This window comes from Benincasa hispida, chromosome 12 (assembly GCF_027475165.1).
Source record: "Benincasa hispida cultivar pf3 chromosome 12, pf3_genome.v1.1, whole genome shotgun sequence".
Lineage (NCBI taxonomy): Eukaryota > Viridiplantae > Streptophyta > Magnoliopsida > Cucurbitales > Cucurbitaceae > Benincasa > Benincasa hispida.
Window position 1 is genome coordinate 2,911,237 of NC_143489.1, and position 23,975 is coordinate 2,935,211.

Genomic DNA, 23,975 nt, shown 5'->3' on the forward strand with positions numbered 1-23,975 from the left:
ACACACAGAAATGAATTTCACAAAGTGAGAAGAGAACAATAAATATACTCAGTAGTCATATCAATTCATTTAAATACAAAACAATGGGCAGTGACAGGAAATAGTACTAAAGCTCCCACTTTTCTCCATTTGAAAAGAAAAAAAGAAAAAAAAATCTCAAAGGTGAGGAATTTCATAAAGTAGAGAAAAAGATAAAAAGAGATAAAGAAACAGTAAAAGCAAAAAATAAGCCCAAAAAAAAAAAAGTCCCTAAGTTTTTTCCTCTCTCAAAGATATTATATTTAATACGTAAAATGGAAAAATTAAACCTCTAACCTATAAGTTAATAGTATAAATGTTATGTCAATTGACGAAATAGTACATTTTTTGTTTTCAAGTTCTGAGTTTAATTTCAAAATAGTCTCTAAAATTTAAAATGTAAAACTTTTAGTTCTTAAGTTCTCTGTTTTGTTTAAATTTGATATCTACGTTTCAAGATTGACACATTTCATCCTAATTTTTCCATTAAAATGCCCACTTTCAATTTTGGCGTTATTGTCAATTAAATAATTTAAAATAATTATGAAGTGAAATTCTAAAATTAATTTAAATAATAATAAAAAAGAGTGAAACTTATATAATAATGATTTATTTATTTATTTTAAATTAATTAATAAACATCAACAATCAATAAGTATTTAATGAAAAATCAAGATTAAAATTTCAAATCTTAAAATTTAGGGACCAAATATTGATACAAATCTCAAAAGTATTCTAACATTTCCAAACCTAAAAACTAAATTGAAATCAAATTCAAAACTTAAAGACTTAAATATTTTGAAAGCTAAGGTTCAAAAAAGTTTTTTTTTTTCAAAAATCAAATCAAATCAAATAAATGATAATTGTTTTAAATGACAAAATTGTTGAAAATATTTTTAAATATAGCAAAATGTTACTATCTATTAATTATAGATACTAATAAACAATGATAGACATCTATCAGTATTAATGATAAACAATGACATTTTATTATATTTATAAATAAGTTCGTTTACTTTATTATTTTTCAAAACAGTTCTAAAATAAAAACAAAAATAAAAAATCAAATCACATATTGGATCTTAAGATGAACATCTCTAAAATCAGAGATGAAGACACAAGGGGCTCTCTGTGGACCAGCAGTCACCTGAAAAAAAAAAAAGAAAAAAAAAAAAAAAGAAACCTAATTTTTCTGACTTTCCACCAACTCTTTTTCTCTACCCCTGAGGCCCCCATCTTTTGATCTCGAACCCCCCGCTGCAAACGTAGAAAAATAGTAGACCCCAAAAAGAAAAAAATGAAATAAAACTGAAAACCCACTGAACGAGGATTTGCCTTTTTTATGAACATTTTTTGTACATTAACCCCAAAGTTTTTACACTACCCTCATCAAAAACATGTAATATAAAAAGAAACTCACTTTTTATTTTCTTTTATTTTTTTTCTTTTTAAACCCCATTCTTTAGATTTCATTTTTTTACCAAAATAAGGTTATTGGATTGGCTCAACCAATCCCTCAACCAAAAATTTGGCTTTTCTTATTTTGTATATAGTCATTTTTCATCACCATCATCCTCTATTAATCATAGGGCTTACAAAGGATGATGTGTGATTAGGTCATGATGATTTTTAATGTCAAAATTCCTTTTTTTTTTTAAAATAAATGGTAAAAATTAGTTTTAAAATATGGTAACAGCTGTAATTATACCCTCAAACTTTTATTTGTAAAAATTGAGTCTTTAAATTTATACAAGTATTAAAATTGGACTATCAAATTTATATAAGTATATAGATCTGAGGGAGTAATTTTCATCATTTAGGGGTCCAACTTTTACAAATATTATAAATTTGAGAGTCATTGAGACCCGATTTTTACTATTGAAAGTGACTATCAACATACTTCAGAAATGATTTTTATAATTGACTAGTTTTTTAGTAAAATCTCGAAATTCAAATAAATGAGTATATGTCAATTATCGATAGGCGAGATATATGAATTAAGATTCTATATATAGAGGGTAAGTATAGGATGGGATTTGAGAGAGGAAAAAGGGTTATTTTTTTATAACCCAAAAAACCCGGTTTTTGTAGGTACCCATTTGTCCTTTTTCACTTTACAATTCTATCCCTTTTTTTTCCCATTTCAATCTTTCATCTTCTCGAACACGCATTTCTCAGACTTCCCTTTATCTCTTTTTTCACTCTTTATTTTCTCTCTTCTCTCTCATTTTCCTCTCTATATTTCTTCGAAGAACAACAAAGCAAGAAGAAGAAGAAGAAGAAGAAGGCAAAAGAAGCAATTTTGTTTGAGGGGAATGTTGTCTGGCTCGAGGTCACTTCGATCCATAAGTTTTTTTCTCTCTCTCAAAATCCCATCTTTTATTTGGTTTTAATTTCAAAGCGATTACGACAAATCGACTCATTAGAAACGAAGTGTCGTCGGACCAGGCTTCATTCCCCCCACAAATTTTGCTTCAATTATTACACCAAAAAAAAAAAAAAAAAACCCCAAATCGATTTTCTTTCATGGGGTTGTTGATTTTGGTCTCCTCTTCTCGATCTACAGGTAAAGTTTAAATCTTTTTGTGTTTTTTTTTTTGGTCAAATTTAAGGAAAATTATTTGAACCTCGGATTCAGTTTTTTGAGATGGGGTTTTTGAAAAAAATAATGAAAAAAAAACAAAACAAAACAAAAGATTTAGATTTAGATTCTGTTTGAGGCAGGAACAGATTGGGGTAATGATGGTGTTATTTTGACTGTCTTTTTTTAGATCTCTTTTCTGACCAAAGAGTGAAAATATCATCATTACATTTTGGTTGTGTTTTTTTTTTTTTTTTTTTTTTTTTTTTTTTTTTTTTTTTTTTTTTTTTTTTAAATTTCTCTTTCATGAATCAAGATTGTGTGAATGAGAGAGAAAGATCTAAACTTTCTCTTCTAAACTCTGATTTTCTTTCTTTCTTTCTTTTACAATCATGGCATTTTCAATCTTCTTTGTCTCTTTCTTCATTTCTTTCATTAGGGTTTATATTCAATCTACCAAATTTCAACACATTTATTATTAAAAAATTTCAAACCTTTTTTTCTTAGATCTATATATTATGCCTTTGTTTTATGTTGAAATATTTTTTTTCCTAACTTGTTTTATGGTTTTGTGGAGTTACTGTTTGTTTTTAAGCCTTTACATCTGAGAATTGCAGCCTTCAAACTGAAGTTCATTCCTGTTCATTGAAAGGGGTAAGTTTGGTATATCCTTTGTTTTAGAGAGAATCTTATGAACTTGAGATTTTAATGCAGTAACTGTGCATGTTTCACTCTTTAGACTACTTTGAAAAGATATGAGACTTTGCAAGGACTTAGAATTTACATTATTACATTACGATCAAAAGAATTAGCCTATCTATTCTATTCTATTCTACTTGCTTTGATCAATTATTTATATACATGACATGTTGATTGAATTTACAAATAAGTTTTGAAAAGATGTGACACAATGAATAAGTCAATGAGATAAAAAGAAACCCAGATCTAGCAAAATTTTGGTTTAGTGTGTATTGTATTTCCTCATACTATATCATTTTTTTACAATAATACAAATTTTATGTTCATTTAACTATACTTATGTTATTGTATACTATGTTTGTTGAATTCCATGGATTCTATTTGACTCGTTCATGTCAAACTATTACTTGTTAATCTAAGTAGTATATCAAAAAAAATGTTAACAAAACATTCTTAGCCCCTGAACTTTCATGAAAGTAACAGTTTAGTTATTGAATTTTAGTTGACAACGATATGTTCTATTTACTTCAAAATTTGTAACAATTTAGTTCATAAATTAAATAAGTAATGATTTAATCCATGTACTTTATAATTTGTAATGATTCGATCCCAATGGTGAAAAGTATTAATTAGTATGATTTAGTGAATTTTTTTACCCATGTAGATTGGTAAACTGACCAAGAATCAAGTTTATTTATAAATTATAAAGACTAAATCATCACGTAATAAGAATTGACACTTAATATATATGAAAAATTTTACAATAGAGACTAAATCGATAAAAATTGTAAAGTGTATGGACTAAATCATTATTTGTTCAACGACTAAATAGTTACCAATTCGACAGTAAAATGACGAAATTGTTATTTTTCATGTGTTTTTCAACCTTAAGAAGTCACTAAAATAAAAATGAAGGTGGTAAAATGATAAATGAAGTTAGAAAATCAAAGAAAGAAGAGGAGAGAGAGTGATTGAAAAGGTGAGGAGAGAGAAAGAGGGGAAGAGAGGGTGATGGGTGAGTGTAGGGTGTGTGTCTCATTGTGTCATCAATTTTTGAAACTGAGACATATGCTTTCTTCACACATAAATGTTTATAATAATTAATTAATTATTATATTGTCTCTTCTCTCTCTTACCTTTCTTTTTCACTCTGAGAAAATCTGAATCATTTGTGTTAAATTAGAGAAGTCAACATCATCAATTACACACCATGCAAACTCAAGACTGCTTCTTGTTTGTGATATTGTGTTCTTGTTTTGGCTCACCAAAATAAATGGTTCTTTTAAGTTTTTTTTTTTTTTTTTTTTTTTTTTTTTTTTAAAAAAAACACTAAGTTTTTGTACTAATTAAGCTTTGATTAGACAGAGGGTGTGAGATGTGGTGGTTTGTTTAGAGGGAATGTTTTTGAATTCAACAATTGAAAGTTTTCAACTCAAGAACATTTGCTGAAGATGTAAATGGCAAACAGTAAAGTACTCTTTCTATTTACTTCTTACCCCTTCTTTTTAAATAAAAAATGGTTGTTTTTCTAAGTAGAAATTGAGGATAGGAAGATTTGAAAAACAGATCTTTTGGTTCTTAATTACATTGATGTCAGTTGAACTAAGTTCTTTTTGACAAAAGTTAATGGTTGTTACTGACATATGTTTGTCTATTTTTCCTATTTTTGGGTGAAAAATATTTTGGTCTCTAATCTTTCATTGAAGTAAGAATTTAGTTCCTAACCTTTGGTCGGTAACGATTTAGATCTTGTATTTTCAAATTGGTAACAATTTAGTTCATGAACTTTAAAAAGTACAATTTAGTCTCTATATTTTGAAATAGGTAACAATTTAATCCTTATAATGAAATTTTTCATTAAATTTAAGTGTAAATTTTTATTATATAATAACTTATTATTAGTCTATGAGAAAAAAAAATAAAAGAAAGAAAGAAAGAACTCCAGTCAGTTTTTTGATCTACATGTATAAAAAATATTAAACTTTACAAAAAAAAAATCATGATAGAAACTAAATCATTACAAATTATAAATTACGTTACAGATTTAAAAATCCAGGATTAAATCATTATTAGTTAAAATTTAGGGATTAAATTATTACTTTCATGAAAATTTAGGGACCAAAGGTGTTTTTTTTTTTAATTTTTTAAAAAAGTATCGATAAATAGAAGTATTGTTTACCAACTTAATTTTCAAAACACAAAAAGGTAATGGACCGTTTGGTAACCATTAATTTTGTTTTTTGTTTTTGTTTTTCTAATAAATGGACATATTTGATAACTAATTGAGTTTTTTGTTTTCTAAATTTTAAAAACGTTTTTGAATGATTAAGAATTTTTTTTTTCTAGAAAAAGGGTTTTTGAAAACTGTTTTTTGTTTTTTAAAAAATCGTGTTTGATTATAATATATACTTGCTTTATCGTTTGGTGGTAGGAAGGGTGATTTTCATATTCACAATAGTGTGTATTTTTTTTCCTTTTATTTATTTTCAATTTTATAACAACAATCTCTAGTTTTTTAATATAATAAAAATAAAAGTTAAATAAGATAAAAAAAAACATTTTATTTATTGTTTTACATTTTATTTTTACAACAATTCTCATTTTTCATTTTAACAAGTATATCTTAAATTTTGTTAAAAACAAATTTCAAAATGCAAACTCTTCAAAAGAGTGTTTTTTCTCAAAAAATAACCCAACATTATTGGAATGATATTTTTGTTTTCTCAAATGATATTTTACTAAATCAAAATAATAATTGTATTTTGTCATTTTGTTTATTATTCTTCATTTTATTGTGGTTAATCCATGCATTCAAACTGTTGATAATGTTTTATCGATATAGATTTGTTTAAAAAGGTTAAAATAAACATAATTTTATAACTATGCATATATGATACAAATAAATTATCGTAAAAATATCTTGATTTTAATTTTATAAACATATGTAAAACTAAAAAGGATTATCAAAAACTTGAAAAAGAATTACCAAACATGTTTTTGGTTCTTGGTTTTTAAAAAATAGAAAACCAAAAACAGTAACAAAATATGTATATGCATTCAAACTGTTTATAATTTTATAAAAATATATCTTAATTTTGTTTTTTATTTTTTATTTTTGAAAATTAAGTTTATATCATCTACATTTCTTATCATAATTTGAATTTTTCTTAAGTACAATGGTTGAATTTTTAGCTAAATTTAAAAAACAAAAACAACTTTGTGAAAGCTACTTTTTTTTAGTCATCAAAATTTGACTTGTTTTCTAAACCATTGGTGAAAAGTAGATTATAAAGAAAGAAATTTGGAGGTGAAAGTAGTGTTCATAAACTTAATTTTAAAAAAAAAATAAAAAATAAAATGATTACGAAACGGGTTCGTACGGTTTTTATTTTTTTAAAATAAAAAACCAGAAATAGATTTTCAAAAACCAAAAATAAAAACAAGGAGCGAAAGGATTCCCACATGGAGTCAGAGTTATTTTGAACATAATCAAACAATCAATCAAAATTTTGAAAAATACATCTATTTTGGCCACTTTTCCCCCTTTCTTTTTGAAATATAGTCTTTCTAACGTTAAAATCAATGGTTCTGAAAAGAAGATCAAACAAAAACTTGTTTGATTTAATTTCTTGGATCCTTTTGAAAAGTGTATATAATGGAACTGTATTGAATCTTTCTCGTTATTCTCAATGGATTTCTAATTTAAAGAACAAAAGAGGGAAAGACAGTAATTTTTTTCTTCTCTAGTATATATTTTTCCCATAGGAACTTAAAAGTAACTCTTCAAAAGTGAAACTATTTTTTTTAATTAATAATTTTGAACTCTCTTTATTGAATATGATATAATAAATAAACAAACTATAATTTATCTCTTTTAACCTATGAATTGGCCAATCTTATGGTTAGAATAGACGAGGTGAAATCTTTCATGAATCATATGAGTCTTTAATTGGATTTAATTCAATTTCCATAAATCTATAATTGACCTCCCTAGTGTAGCAAATAATTTCTTTACTAAATGCTAATTAAGTATCAGTCCAATTTGATAACTTGTATTGAATAATGTAATATTATTTTCCCGACAAAAATTTAACGTTTGGGCTAAAATATCATATTAGTAGATGTATTTCATTTTACTTTGAAAATTGTTACTACAATATGGTTGGTTGTTTGTAACATGTCATATTTCATGCCGTACAAATTATCTGAAGATTTTTTCCTTATATGTTGATATGTGTAGTGCAAATTTGTTTGTAAGTTTTTCTATCCTCAACAACGTATTATGTAACATACCATGTATAATGTCAAGCATAATGTTACTGACAAGTAAATTTTAGTAGAATACTTTTTTTCTTATCTGACCTTGTGTATTACATACTTTTTTAATCTTGCAGATAATATTTTTTTCTTTTCTCGAAGATCTTCTCAAAGTTGAGCAAGATTCTGGTCTTGTTTATTTTTTATGGTTATGCCATTTGAATAAAAGAATATGTGTTGAAAACCACTTGTAAAAAATGATATGTTAGGCTTTGTGTGGAGACAAAACTCCACCACCAAGAATATATATGTTTTTGCATTGGTAAAATTTTGACCAAAAGTCAAATTGGAAGGAACAAGAAATTTGAAGGGGAAAAAAAGGAATTGGAGGTGGGGGCTTAGGCCAATTATGAGCCTTAGGTTTTCTTTTTGTCAACACACATATCATATATATGGAAATTGGATAAAATAGCAAGATTTCGTATTTTATTTGGATATATGGCAAATTTCGAAAATTATAAATTTTTTGGCAAAATGTTTGCTACTCACGTGAGATTACTTTTTATAATACTTGAACTGTCCTTGATGTGATCATCCATCAGAAATTGAATACAATGTAATTGTTATAGTGTGAATCAATCCTCATTAGAAATATAACGTAAATGGGCAAGCATTAGCTATCAGTTTCTAATCTAATAGATTTTATATATATAAAATAAAAGTGGTGCATTTTTTGCCCAATTTACATTTCTAATTAGCAATTTTTATGAAATTAGATTTGTATAACCACCTTTCTGAAAAGTAGTAAATTTATATCTACATATATAGTGTAATTATAATATGAAATTCTGAGATTTTATCTATCATTTTTACATGGTTTCTAATTAAAACAATATTGTATCTATTTTAAACACGTCAATCTTCTCGTAAGATTTTTTTCCCTACAATTGTTTATTTAGAATATTATTGTGTACACAATTTATATTTTTTAAAATTTTACATATACAGTAATTACATCTTGTGTTAGAAGTATTGTATCAACTTTACCATATTTAATTAGAAACAATTAAATTAGGAATTAGACACTATTTATATATATATATATATATATAGTGTAATTGTATTTTGTGTTATTAAATTGACTGTTATCATATAAAACTAATTCTTTATTGAAATATTTAACATTTTTGGCATGTGGACTTTTTTTCCACGCTTCAAATTTGTTCTCTCTGTTATCATATATAAATTAGTCCCTAATTTTTTATTTATACCCTAATTCCTGATTTTTCCTCCATAATTCCTAGTTTTCCTCCTTGCTCAAATTTGAATTTATCTCCTATTTTTTTAGATTTCATATCTTTCGAATTTATAGTAGGTTGCTTTTGAAGTCTAATAAATTAGATTTATACCAGAATAAATTAAAATATTAGTTTTCAAATTTTTGGATTCGATATTTTTAATATAAGTCTCAACTTCATAATTTTGGAAGTTTAATGTATTTATTTTAATTAAAAAAATTTAGAACCAAATTTAAGTTTATTGGAGAAGATCACTAATGTATTAAAAAAATATATGTGGAGAATATATATATATATAAGATTTTGTGAGTTTTAAAAGGAAAAAGGAAAAAAAAAAAATTAATCTCTATCAGCATCACACAAGCCCCCTCCACCCTCTCCCACAATCCTTGTTACTAGAAATAATGAATATGATACCTAACGAAAAAAGCTATAATAAACTTTTTATAGCCTTTTTCGAAGATCTTGACAGCTCATGTTATTAAAAGTCCGAAACTCTTTATAATATTTTTGTAGAACTATAATGGATGTTATAATAGAGTATAAAGAGATAGCTTATATATGTTGCTATAAAAACATTTGATAGCATTTTTTAGTAAAACTATAATATGTTTACGTAACTAAAATAATGTGTTGTCTTTAATATATAATAGCTTTTTTTTCAAGGTTATTATATATTATTTATATCTATAATTACAGCTATAACAATGCTATTTAATCTTTTATGATTACTATTGTTATTGTAATAACCTTTTGGTAGTATTTCTTTTTTACTATATAAAAATTTCTATAACTTTTACTCATGGCTATAAAATATATAGCTTTTCTCTCAACAATAATTTTTACATTAATTAGATTTTGATAAACTTTACTTCAAGTACTCATTTTTAATTAAAATCCAAACACATGAAATATTCCATAATAAACTAATTACTATCACTTCCATTCATAATCCATTAATATTATAAAATAAAGTATTCAATAATTTTCCAAAATAAATTTATTATCCAAACTATACAAGCTAAGATAACGTACATTAGCTTCCAAAATGCACAATTGTTCAAGTGTCGAAGATTATATTTATCAATGTAGTTGAGTTGTCATTGTTGGTTCTCTTTTGCTTTGGTAAGATATCATTTCATCAACCCACATGAATATATAAAATATATATCAGTAAATGATTATGTGGATACTAATAATAGTGAATTAAACAAATAAAGAAAATCTTTAATAAACGTAGACAAATAAGCTTAGAAAATAACATACTAATAATCAATTTCAACCACTTCCCTTGGAAAAAAAAAAAAAAAAAAGTCAACCCAATCAAGTCATTCTTCAACAAAAATACACAGACTCTATAGGCAAAATATCTCAATAAAGATCCTAACAAAGTAAAGTCTTATAAACTTTTTCAACCTCCCAAAAAGAAAGAACATAGTATCACTACTACAAAATTGGGCTTTAATGTCAATTTAAAATTGATATTATAGGGTATAATATCGGTTGAAAATCGACATCGAAGATCGTGTTATAAAAGGCTTTTACTGTCAGTTCAAAATCAACATTATAGATGGCCAAGATTTCAATGCTAATTATCTTCAATGTTAGTTTTTAGCCGACATGGAATACTATCTTCATGTCGTTTCTCAACCGACATTGAACATCATCTTTAATGTCAGTTTTCACTTACTTTTTATTGATGACTGTCCATTATTAAATGTTTGTCATGGTTTTATTATTGAAAAAAAATTACTTACGTATGGGCAAATCAATAATATTTCTTTGTTACTTGTACATGCACAAAATAAAATCCTAATTGCTCTCACAACCCTAATAAATCATAAAAGAGGAGTTGGATGATAATTTAAATCCAAAACCAAGATAAAATATATTTTTCATCCAAATAAACTCCATATGTTTTAGACAACAAATCCCTACGTATCGACCAAGAATTATACATATATATTATATGTTAAACAAGTACAGTATACATGCCAAGTTACAATGATGCCTACAAAATGAACTACAAAATGGTTAGAATGACTAAATATAAGTTGAAGATAAATTAGGAGTGTCCCAATGATGCCTTCAATGATATCAATTCTTGGAACCTAGGGACTATTCTTCCACCTACAAAATTGAACCAAAGGAAAATTTGAACAAATAAGTAAAACACATCATGTAATATTACCCTCGGTGAACAAGAATAGAAAAAACTAGTGACCCAAACAAAACAACATTAGTTTAATTCAATTTCTTGGTCTAAGCAATTTGGATTAAAATGCCACAAGATTTGAGAATCAACAAATTAGTCAAGAATACTTTACCAGTTATAGACGACCTTAATGCTCAACGCTCACAACAGTGCAACACCATATAATAACTCCAGATATCCTCTGAAACTCTAGATGTTGAAGCCTAGATGCAATGAATTGAAGAGGATTGCTTAAATAGGTATCATTTCAAATGTTCGTTACATTTAAACTACAAAACAGAAATCAAAGTGGCTACACTTCAAATGCTAATGCTCAATTCAATATATAAAATCTGGACATCCTATGACATTATAAATGTTGAATGCAAAGGATCGAAAAAGGCTGCTTAAATAGGAAACAAATCAAAGCCACTCCATGTTGGGTTGATGCCCTACAACACTCGTGGGTCTTGTAGTTTATAATTGTAATGTACAAAGGATTTAATTATTTAATAAAATATGAGATATTTTTATTCGACATTTAGTAGCATTAACCCATAAACTAATAAACTAACAACCAAGATTATCTTTTGTAGCTAAACATGTATGTATGTAGAGACATACATGTGGATCATGTTTAAGTGATAACTTAAATGGTCTGTAGTAGATGGATAAGGTTGAATACCTTATCCTGGTGACACTACGAATACGGTCCGTTTTGTAGATGTTACAATTATTGTAAAGTGTTACAACTGATCTGATCCTAATCATTTATGTGAAGACATGTGAACGAGAATGTTCTATACAAAAGGTCTTGTATAAGACTGGACCACAAAATGAATAGTTTCTTTATATAACATCGTTAATAGTAGAGACTTACATTTCACTAGGATGACCATAGGTGACATGACCAGAATCTTGAATGAGTTGTGAACTTCTGCCTATGAAGGCAGTTCTTTGATTTTTATGGTGAGAGTGACCAGATCGCTAACTCAATAAGCCTACTATTTTGGGGATTCGTCTGATTAGAGAGCTGGGAACACAGCTACAGAAGATGGAATTTACTTCTTCCTTAATATCGATATAAGTAGATAAATTGCTCATTTAAGGACTGATTCCAAGGCTTGAACAATGTGGCGTCACACCCTCTTTTGGCCCGAGAGAGGTTTGGTCATAGTTGTACTATGACTTATTGTTCATTAGAGGAATCAGTGGTACTTAAGGAGTTAGATGTAACTACGGGGGCAAAATGGTAATTTTGGTTCAAATGTACTTATAAGTAATTTGTGAAGGGTCATCGCACTGTTGATTGGTTATATCCAATGGACACAGAAATATATTTGTAGTGTGAAGAGTGCAGTTGTCGGTCTTTAGTGGAGTGATTGACAATTAATGGATGTTAGATAATTTAATTTAATTAAAGGAGTTTAATTAATTATCCAAGTATCATTGGAGCTTCAATCTACAGATTCATAAGGTCCCCTCTGTAGCTCAACATGGACTATTAAAAATTAATTTTGGATTAATTTGATTTTTAAATTAATTGAGGACATTAATTATATACGATATAATTAATTTAAATTAATTATATGTGATATAATTAATATAATGTATTTGATACATTATAATATAAAGTTTATTTTGAGAGGAATTAAATATTTGAATATGATTCAAATACTACTTATATAAATTGGATTCATATAATTAAATTTAGTATAAATGTTATTTATATTAAATGTCATACATTTTTTAGAGAAATAAAAACTATAGGTTTTATTGTATTTGATACAATATAAAAACTACAGGTTATGTGTTATATACTATATAACATATGGTTGAATATATATTATATGATAAGTTAGTTGTCATATAAATATGTATTAAATTATTATTATTATTTGTTAAATTAAAATTTGAATTTAATTTGAGAGGGAGTTATTATTTTCTCTCAGATTTAATCGTGTGGTGGGTAGTATTGGTTCTTTTACAGTTTTCTTCACCTTCTTCACAAAAGTGGTTTTTTACAGTAGATTCCCATAAAAGAACAAAAATCTTTTCCTCTCAAAATTTCCTCCTTCTTCTTCCAAAAGTAATAGAGCCCACACATTCCTGAGAAATCTCTACCCAAAAGAGAATACAGAAGGCTCTGCTTCGTGGTGTCCTCATTGAGTGTTCATTATCGAGTTATTCGTGACCGATCAAGGAGGATTATCATGAAGTTGTTCTTCAAGGGTAAGTTATTTTTCCTTCTCAAATTTCCTTCCTAAAGCATGTTGTATTTTTGCTAAACTACATACTTAGGGTTTTGTAATTTCATAATTATGTGAAATTGGAAATTGGGAACGATCTGCACTTCTGCTATGGGCCTCATGGTTCCTTCAATTGGTATCAGAGCCAGGTTCTTGGTCTACATTTTAATTTTTCAGAATTGATTTTTACAGTTAATGGTGAGTTTATATTATGTATTTTGTTCATGTCGATGAATAGATGAATGAATGGTTATCAATTCATGGATAATTTCGGGATTGGTCTATAGTTTTTACTACTTTAAATTTACATTTTGATTTGTAACAATCCTTTTTTTTTTTTTTTTGCATTAATGCGATCAAGTCTGTAAATTTAAAGTATTGAGTCATTCGTGCTGATTCTAGTGATTTTCTAGAGAAAACGAGGCGCAAATTGGAGAAGAAACGAAGCAAATTGCATTGTACAGTGGCTGACTGTAAAGTAGCGTTGAGCGTTGCAACGCTGCGATGAGGCAGACAGGTCAATTTTTTCGTAGCATTGCAACGCTCCGAGATGAAAAAATTTAACCAGTTTGCGCGCGGATCGGTTTATAGCCCAATTGGTTCACGTCAGGTTCACTTGACTATTATATGTAATAGTGTGTTTTTTTATTAATTAAATTAATATAAATGTTATATTACTTTAATTAATGGTTTAGGAAGTCCAATCGTGGTCCTTAAATTGTTGTTTAAATTATGCATTTGATGTATCGTTCATTTTTAATTATATATGTCATAATGTATGTCATATAGTAAAATCCCACCATAGATTATGCATTATTCGTGCATCATAGCATGCTCATCAATCATATAATATAAGTGTATGCATGCATTAATAACAAAATCATGCATAATTTATATTATAAGGGTTACAATATATAGTTTGGATGTATGGATGTATGCATGCTATTAATTATTTCATTACTTTACTATATATAAATGTTATGTATGTTAGGTAATGAAATGGGAATTGCATGAAGCATGACACTACTTTAGATAATTTTATAAATATTATAATTTTATTAAATATGTCATTCAATGCAATGTATGATTTTAATTTGTTTCATTTACTTTATAATTGTTATATTTAAACGAAATAAGAAATTAAAATCAATAATTCAAAGTTTCATGCAAACTTAGGTTAAAATCATTTTTCAAAAATAGTTTTTAAAATATGACTCACATAGACCTAAGATCACAAAATTTCTAATGAAATTAGAAATTAATTTAATATTTTAATCAGTTTAATAGGATTGAATTGGTCTTATTAAAAGATTAAATTTGTAACAAATATATTTATAAGGAACCTTTTGTCTAAGACTAGCTCTGTCTAGATTGGGATATTTAAGTTGACGGAAACAAAACATCCCTACCTGAGAACTAACCTGGAAAGGTCAATTAGATAAATTTTCTACAAGCATACAATTGTTGATTAAAGTTTATTAAAATGTTTAATGAACATTAATCAAAGTGTTACTTTTGGACAAATTTAAACAATCATTTAGTAAAAGTAAGTAGGCATATTTTTCCTAAGTTAAATTTGAAGGAAATTGACAATCGAGATTTCCGTGAGCAGCAAAAGCAAGAAAATTCCAAATTACAATCATGAATCAACATATATTTACAGTCGACTTCATTATAAGCGGTTATGCAAATATACAGAGAAATTATAGCATGAACAATAAATGTACAAAGAGACAAACTCTATACGAACATCGGCAGAAGCGTCTCCATGCTCTGATGTACACTCTGGTTGATAACAGCAACCACAAGCGCCCAATCTACACGATCGCAATACTGCACGAAGGAGACCGCTCCAAAGGTGACACGAGGGTGTACAAAATGATCTCACAGTGTAAACCAATGACAGAGACCATAGGACGTGTTGGCACACACCCTTCAACCACTTACTATAAATACTCTCTCCGTCCACCTTGATATTGACTCATGCAAACACCATCCGAAGGGGGATGCATCTTGGGGCATCTCGAGGCCAAGCATGAATCTCACGGTGTGAACATACAGGGAGAAACGTGAGTGAAATTATAGACATATATGATACGCCTCCTCCTCCCACTGAGTATTTTATAATCTAGGGTTTAGTTTACTTAGAAAAAACATGGCTAAGGATTTTAACTAAGTGACTTTTAGGTTTTCCTTTTACCTTGGATAGTTGCACAACTTTTGATCAACATCCATTAAACTCTTTAACGGAGTCTTTGACCAAAACGCCGCATGCTTGTTGAAAATCTATCTAATTCACCTTTCCAGGTAGGTTCCCAGGTAGGGGTGTTACGTTTCCGTCAACTTAAGAACCCCAACCTAACCAGAACCCACCTTAGACAAAAGATCCCTTATAGATAGATTTACAACAAATTTAATCTTTTATTCCAACCAATTTAATCCTATTAAACCGATTTTAAAAGATTAATCTAGGTTACTAAACTCTTTAGAACCACTGAACTTAGGTCTATCTCAATCCAATTTTAAAACCTTTTTAAAAATTGAGTTCACCCTAAGTCCGCATGCAACTCTGAATTATCGATTTTAGGTCTAATTTCCTTTATAACACTTATAAACAGAAATAACCACAATGCGAAACTAACACATGCAAGGCATTCATAACTCTTATAAACGGCGTAAGTGTCATGCTTAATGCATTGTCCATTCATTGCAACTTCTTTTATATAACACTTATACAAAATAGCAATGAAACAAGCAAAACATGCTTCCATTCACCCTTAGACTATAATATTTAGAATAAAAGGATGATGCATGATAATGCCCAATGCATGCAAAATATAACTCTTATATTTCATGATGCATGCACATGCTTTCAAGTAATTTCTTCATGCTTGATTATAACATTTATAATACATGATTCATGAATAATTGTACAACCTATGGTGGGTTTTGAACTATGTGACAAACACTTTGACATATAAGAACCATACATCACATGTATAAGCAATAAAAATTGATGAACCGGATTAAATTGCCTTAAAACACAAAAGGGAAAGCTAACTATTACAAAGACAAGGAGTCTCCAGTTCAAACAGGCGAACCGGGTCTTGAACCGCTCAGCAAAGTATCGCTTCTTCAACCATCCATCGTGTACTAAGCACCCCGCGATCGTCTACACGATAAATAAACTAATTGCTCTATCACTTACCAGCACTCCCATAGTTAAACGATCGTTTAGCATGTGCTATATGATTGTCTAGAAAAATCCAAACGATTGTTTAGTTATTATTGCACGATCGTGTACCTTTAGTAAGTGATGAAGCCTGAAGTACACGATCGTTTAGCGCGCTCCGCACGACGCCCGCCTTCCGCGATCGTATAAACAACTGCGATGCCGCGAAGCACCATCGCCTAAGCAATCGCATAGCCAGCGCCTCCGTATCGCATATGCGTGATCGCATAGGTAGTAACTAAGCGATGAAGCTTGCTAACTACGCGATCGTCTAGCGCGCGCCTTTTACTAATCGATGAGCATAGCATGATCCCACTACGATCGCCTACCTCCAGCACCTACGCGATCACACAACCAATGCTACACGATATGGTAAACGATTTACCCTATCGCTTAGCATTAGCTAAACGATCGATTAGAAAATACTACACGATCGTCTATAACGAAAAATCTAAACGATCGCTTAGTGAAATCTCAACGATCATTTACCTGAGGCTACACGATCCATTCAACGCTTGATCTTCTTCTTTGTTGAGAACTGCATCACCATGCGCCGAAGCTTCAACGAGAACGACTCGATGAACTCGAACTTTTCAAATTACAGACTCGATTGCAAAGTTAATTTCGCCCAAAAATGCAGGGGCCCTTATAATTAACACTTTGTAATAACGAAAGCTTTAACAAAAAAAGGCAATTTAAACCTGAAACATTCTTCAATTCATCCACAAATGCAAAAAACGGTTAACTACAAATGTAGAAACCCACCGTGACTGTAAGAACCGTTCAATTCAAATTTGTAATTTGGAATATCAGAGAACCTGGCTTTGATACCAATTGAAGGAAATCGACAATCGAGATTCCCGTGAGTAGCGGAAGCAAGACAATTCCAAATTACAATCATGAATCAACATATATTTACAGTCAACTTCATTACAAACGGTTATGTAAATATACAGAGAAATTACAGCATGAACAATAAATGTACAAAGAGACAAACTCTATATGAACATCGGTAGAAGCGTCTCCACGCTCTGATCCGTACTCTGATCGATCATAACAACCACGAACGCCCGATCTACACGATCGCAACACCGCACAAATTCTTCGCGCTCGTCCTCAATGATATCCTCGGTCACGATCTCCTCCACAACACGAATTCCTCCGCAACACCACGAACGGACTCCTCCAAAGTACCATGAAGGGCCTCCGGAAAACCTCGACGATGTCGAGTTGAATCTGACACCACCAACAAGGCGACCTTGGTATTCTCGGTGTGAGAATCCAGAGGGTGGGCTCTGTTCGAACTTGGTGTGAGGCAGACGAACGAAGAAAAGACAGGTCGTATACACGACTGGGCAAGTGGGAGAAGTCGGAGACCTATCATATAGGCCAATGTCCAATCGTTTAGATAAAGCTATGGATCGTCTAGCAAAAGCTATGCGATCATTTAGCTCAGTCGATTCTACACGATTCGTTTACCTTGGGCCAGCGATCGTTTAGTAAACACTGTACGATCGTTTAGCTAGCACCTGCATAATCATTTAGCTCGTCCAGCCGTCGTTTAGTAAATCTGTATTTACTTGACGACTTCTGTGAGTTCTTTTCGCCGGAGATAAAACTCAAAATATTTTCAAAACTTTTGTAAAACTCTTTTTTTTTTTTTTTTTTTTTTCAAAATAGGAAATCGATTTCCTTTTAAACTCACAGTTACCATGATCAATAACCACCCACTACATTTTGTTATTTAAAATAAAAAAAATATTAATTATCTAATAATTAATATTATTATAAATATAAATGATAACCAACTTATCATACTATATTTATAACCATATCATGAAACATATAAACCATAGTTCTTTTTCTATTCCATGGTACTTAATGTAAATCTCATTTACATTAACCCTCCACTAGATGTATCTCATACATCATATCGATTATATCATATATAATCAAAATACCTCTTGTCAATCTGAACATTTCAAATCAACGCCAAGAACTTGATCATTCAACATGAATCCAAGCTACCAAGGAGACCTCATGGACCTGTAGATTCGAAGCTCCAATGGTACGTGAATAACTGACTAAACTCTTTAGTCACAGGATCCACCATCCGTTAACTGCCAAACACTCCACTAAAGACCGACAGCTAAACTCTCCTCATTACAGATATATTATGTGTCCATCTTAACCAATCAGTAGTGCGACAACCTTTCACAGATCACTCGTAAGTACAGCTGGGTCAATAACCGTTATGCCTCTGTAGTTACATCTGTCTCCTTAAGGACCACTTATCCCTCTAATGAACATATATCATAGTCCTATTATGACTGAGTCTTCTCTTCCAAAGAGAAGTTGTGGCCACTATGTTCAAGGCCCGAAATCAGTCCTTAAGGGAGCAATCTCTCTACTTATTCCTGCTTCAGGAAAGGAATGAATTTCATATTGTGAATTGAGTTCCCAGCTCCCAGATCAGAGAAGTCCCCAAAAAGGTAGGCATGTTGAGTTGGCAATCTGGCCACTCTCACCCATACTAATCAAAGGACCGCCCTCAAAGGCAGGAGTTCACAAAACACTCGGGATTGAGGTCATGTCACCTATGGTCGTTTAGGCGAGATGCAAGTCTCTAGTATCAACGACGTTATATACAGAGTCTAGTCATCTCGTGTTCTAGGTCTTATACAAACTCTTTGTATAGGACACCCCCGCTCCATGTCTCCACACGAATGGTCAGGATCAACCATCTGTAGTAGTTTACAACACTTGCAAACCTCTACAAAGCGGGTTGTATCCGTAGTGTCACAAGGATCAGGTATCCCACTTTAATCTTTATACTACAGACCAATTTAGGTTATCACTTAAGGCATGATCCACTTGTATATCACATATATATGCTTAAGTTCACATAAGATAACCAAGGAGCTTTGTTTATTGGATATGAATAAATGCCAGAATTAAATAACACTTATTTTATTCATTGAACAATATGTATCTTTACAAAACAACGAGACTCCAAGAGAATTAAGACACCAATCCCAATAAAATTAACCCTAGGTAAAACACTCAGTGGGAGGAAAATGGGGTATATGATACTTCATTTTTCCTTTTCATGTTTCTCTCGAGGCACCTTTGCTTGTATCCCCCTAGGGTGCTGTTTGTGTAGATCAATACCAAGATGAATGGAGAGAGTGTTTATAGTAAGTGGGAGCGGGACGTGTGTCAACACATCCCACGGTCTCTTTCATTAGTTTGTAGTAAATTTTCATGCTTGGCTTTGAGGCACCTTTGCTTGTGTCCCTCTACGGATGACATTTGCATGACTCTTTACTCAAACTCCAGAAATGGATAGAGTTGCTTTAGTTTTTGTCTCGATCGATTTTTCTCTACGGTTGGCTCATTGGGGCGAAACACTAGATCTAAAATGAGGGGTTATACTTACAAGAAAATGTTAAGCTAGTTAACAGTTTCTTAACCGAACAATGGTGACTGATATTTATAGGAATAAAGAGTTGTTTTGTATATTGGCTAAAATGGTCTTATTTTAGTGAAAGGGTACCTGATCACCCTATGGTGGCTTTTACCCTGTCTCATTGAAACATCATTGTAAAATAGATATCAAATAGGGTGCATTAAGTTATTTTGCTAAATTTTATTGGGTATTCAATTGGATAATGCTTGAATACTAATATAAATAAATTTTATGTTTAAGCAAATTTACAAAATGACTTCCATTATATTAAACATGCTCGCCGCTGATAAGTTAATAGGCGATAATTACATCACCTGAAAAAACACGATTAACACGGTTATAATCATTGATGACCTGAGATTTTTCCTAGTGGAGGAATGTCTTCCAGTCTTAGCACCAAATGTTGCTCGAAATGTTCGGGAAGCATACGAGTCTTGGGTACGAGCAAATGAAAATGCCCGAGTGTATATCTTGGCAAGCCTTTCTGAAGTTTTGGCTAAGAAACATGAGCTCATGCTCACTGCGTGAGATCATGGAATCCTTGCGGGGAATGTTCGGACAACCGTCCGCTGAGCTCAAGCATGACACTCTTAAATAAATCTTCAATGCTCGTATATAAGAAGGGGCATCTGTTCGAGAACATGTTCTCAATATGACGTCCACTTTAACATGGCAGAGATGAATGGGTCTGTCATCGATGAGACTAGTCAGGTTAGCTTCATCCTAAAAACTTTACTTGAAAGTTTCCTGTAGCTCCGCAGCAATGTTATTATGAATAGAATTGACTACAATCTGACCACCTTGCTCAACGAGCTACAGACTTTCCAATCCTTGATGAAAGTCAAGGAACAGAAGGGAGAGGCAAATGTTACCTCCTCTTCTAAAAAGTTCTTCAAAGGTTCGACCTCAAGAACTAACTCTGTGCCTTCATCTTCCGACATCAAAAAGTGGAAGAAGAAGAAAGGTGGAAAAGGGAAAGTTAACCCACCAGTTGCTGCCCATAAGGTCAAAAAAGCCAAGGCTACAAAGGGAATATGTTTCCATTGCAACCAAGAGGGACACTGAAAGAGGAATTGTCCCAAGTACTTGGCAGAAAAGAATAAGGCGAAATAAGGTAAATATGATTTACTTGTTTTGGAGACTTTTTTACTGGAGAATGATGATTCGGCCTGGATAATAGATTCAGACGCTACTAACCATGTTTGTTCTTCATTTCAGGGAATCATTTCCTGTCGGCAACTGGAGGTTGGGGAGATGACGATGCGTGTAGGAACTAGGCACGTCGTCTCAGCTACTGTAGTGGGAGGACTTCGACTTTGTGTACAGAAATTGTATATTATATTAGATAATGTATATGTGGTTCCAAATTTGAAAAGGAACTTTATTTCTGTAAAATACTTACTTGAACAAAACTACTCTTTATCATTTGATGTAAATAAAGTGTTTATTTACAAAATGGAGTATATATTTTTTCTGCAGATCATAAAGATAATCTTTATGTGCTAAGACCGTTAGCAACTAAAGCTCTCTTTAATACTAAACTTTTTAAGACTGTGTTAACTCAAAATAAAAGATAGAAAATTTCTCATAAGGAAAATGCTTATCATTGGTATCTAAGATTAGTACACATAAATCTCAGTAGAATTGAGAGACTGGTCAATAATGGAATTCTAAGTGAGTTAGAAAAAAATTATTTACCTGTATGTGAGTCATGCCTTGAAGGAAAAATGACTAAAAGATCTTTTACTAAAAAAGGTTATAGAGCCAAAGAACTCTTGGAACTTGTATATTCAGACTTCTGTGGTCTAATGAGTGTTAAGGCAAGATGAGGGTTTGAATGTTTCATCACTTTTACTGATGATTATTATAGATATGGGTATGTTTATTTAATGCAACATAAGTCTAAAGCCCTTGAAAAGTTCAAGGAGTATAAGGCTGAGATTAAAAATGCATTAAATAAAACGATTAAAACATTTCGATCTAATCGAGATGGAGAGTATTTGGATCTAAAATTCCAAGAATATTTGATAGAGCATGGAATTGTCTCCCAACTCTAAGTACCTGGTACACTCAGCAAAATGGTATATTAGAAAGGAAAAATCAAACCCTGTTGGACATGGTTTGGTCTATGATGAGTTATGCTTTCTTACCTGATTCATTTTGGGGTTATGCAGTACAGACTACAGCTTATATTTTGAATTGTGTTTCTTCCAAAAGTGTTACTGGAACACCTTTAGAATTATGGAATGGTTGTAAAGTTAGTTGATAGCTCTAAAAAAGAGCTATTATTCCTAGCTTAATTCGTGCCCATTATTGAATTTTCCATGTTTATTTTTCTATTTTGTAGGTATCGAGCAACTAAGAGGTATAATTGGTGATTTGGAGTAGATCCGGGTTAACTTGAAGTAATTTGGAGTTGATTTAAGCATCCAGACTTCAAAAGAGATGAAAAGACCAAAATGCCCATGTTGAAGCATCACAACACTAGTGATTTGCCTAAGTCTAACGCTCACCTAACACTTGAAGGTAGTAGTTTGGACTACAGGGGAACGTTGCAACGCTGCCCCTAGTGTCGCAATGCTCCAGAGATTCATCAGTGCCACCGTCACAATGTCACGCAATGCTCCAACCCTAATGCTTGTGGACAGAATGGATAGCGTTGCAACGCTCCCCATCAGCGTCCCTGATAAGTTGCGATCATTTGATAATGCAAGGACCACCTACTTCCTTCGTCATTCAAAGTTCTTTAGTTCCACAGAGTCGACTTAGCGATGCCAGTCTTCTCCTGGTATGCCTTTACTCGCTACCCATTGACTTTGAATATGTTGGTTCCATCGTCACTTGATAATTCCACCGCTCCATGCAGAAGTACTTGTCAAATTACAAACGGTCTGGACCAACGTGACTTTAGCTTTCCCGGAAAGAGTCACAGGCGTAAATTGAAAAGCAAAACTTTTTGCCCGACTTGGAGGTTCTTACCGCATATGCATTGATCATGTCAGCGCTTGGTACGCTCTTTATAAATCTTCGCATTTTCATATGTATTGTTCCTCCATTCTTCTAGCTCGACCAGTTGCATTTTTCGCACTTCCCCTGCCTTCTTTAAATCAAAATTCAGTTTATTTACCGCCCACAGTGTTTTATACTCCAATTCCAACGGCAAATGATACGCCTTACCAAATACCAGCGCATAGGGGGACATACCTATGGGTGTTTTAAATGCGGTCCGGTATGCCCACAACACATCGTCAAGCTTAGTTGCCCAGTCTTTCCGTGAAGGCTTTACTACCTTCTCAAATATCAACTTAATTTCTCGATTGGACACTTCAGCTTGACCATTCATTTGCGGATGGTATGCGGTGGCCACTTTGTTGAGGATATTGTACTTGCGCAATAGCTCCTTGATATTGTGATTGATAAAGTGGGATCCTTCATCACTTATGATGGCACGAGGAGCACCAAATCGAGTGAAAATATTTTTCTTTAGGAACTGGGAGACTACCGCTGCATCACTTGCAGCGCATGCTATTGCCTCTACCTACTTCGAGACATAATCGACGGCCAATAAAATATAGTGTTTACCATGCGAAGGGAGGGAATGGTCCCATGAAATCAATCCCCCATACGTCGTATAATTTCAGCTCCAAGATAGTGTTCATTGGCATTGTGTTCTTCCATGAAATGTTGCCTGTGCGTTGGCACGGATCACATTTCTTTGCGTAATCAGCCGCATCCTTGAATAATGTAGGCCAAAAGAATCCACTTTGCAAATTGGTTGTGGTGCACTGTATTCCAAAGTGCTACCCATATGATGAGTCGTGGTATTGTGACAATATGCGTTGTTGAGCAGCATTTGGTACGCATAACCGAATAATCTGGCCTGCACCTCTCCTATACAAATTCGGCTCATCCCAATAATAATGTCTACATTCATTCTTGAGCTTCTTCTGTTGATGATAAGTGTAATCTTCAGGGAAT

At 31.3% G+C, this 23,975-nt stretch overlaps 1 long non-coding RNA gene across 1 annotated transcript; it reads left to right on the forward strand.

Moving 5' to 3' along the window:
- The first annotated feature begins 2,070 nt into the window (after positions 1-2,070).
- Positions 2,071-8,044, forward strand: LOC120092920 (uncharacterized). The gene is made up of 2 exons (XR_005486216.2): positions 2,071-3,253; positions 7,693-8,044. It is a non-coding gene; the product is annotated as an uncharacterized LOC120092920 (long non-coding RNA).
- Positions 8,045-23,975: the final 15,931 nt, after the last annotated feature.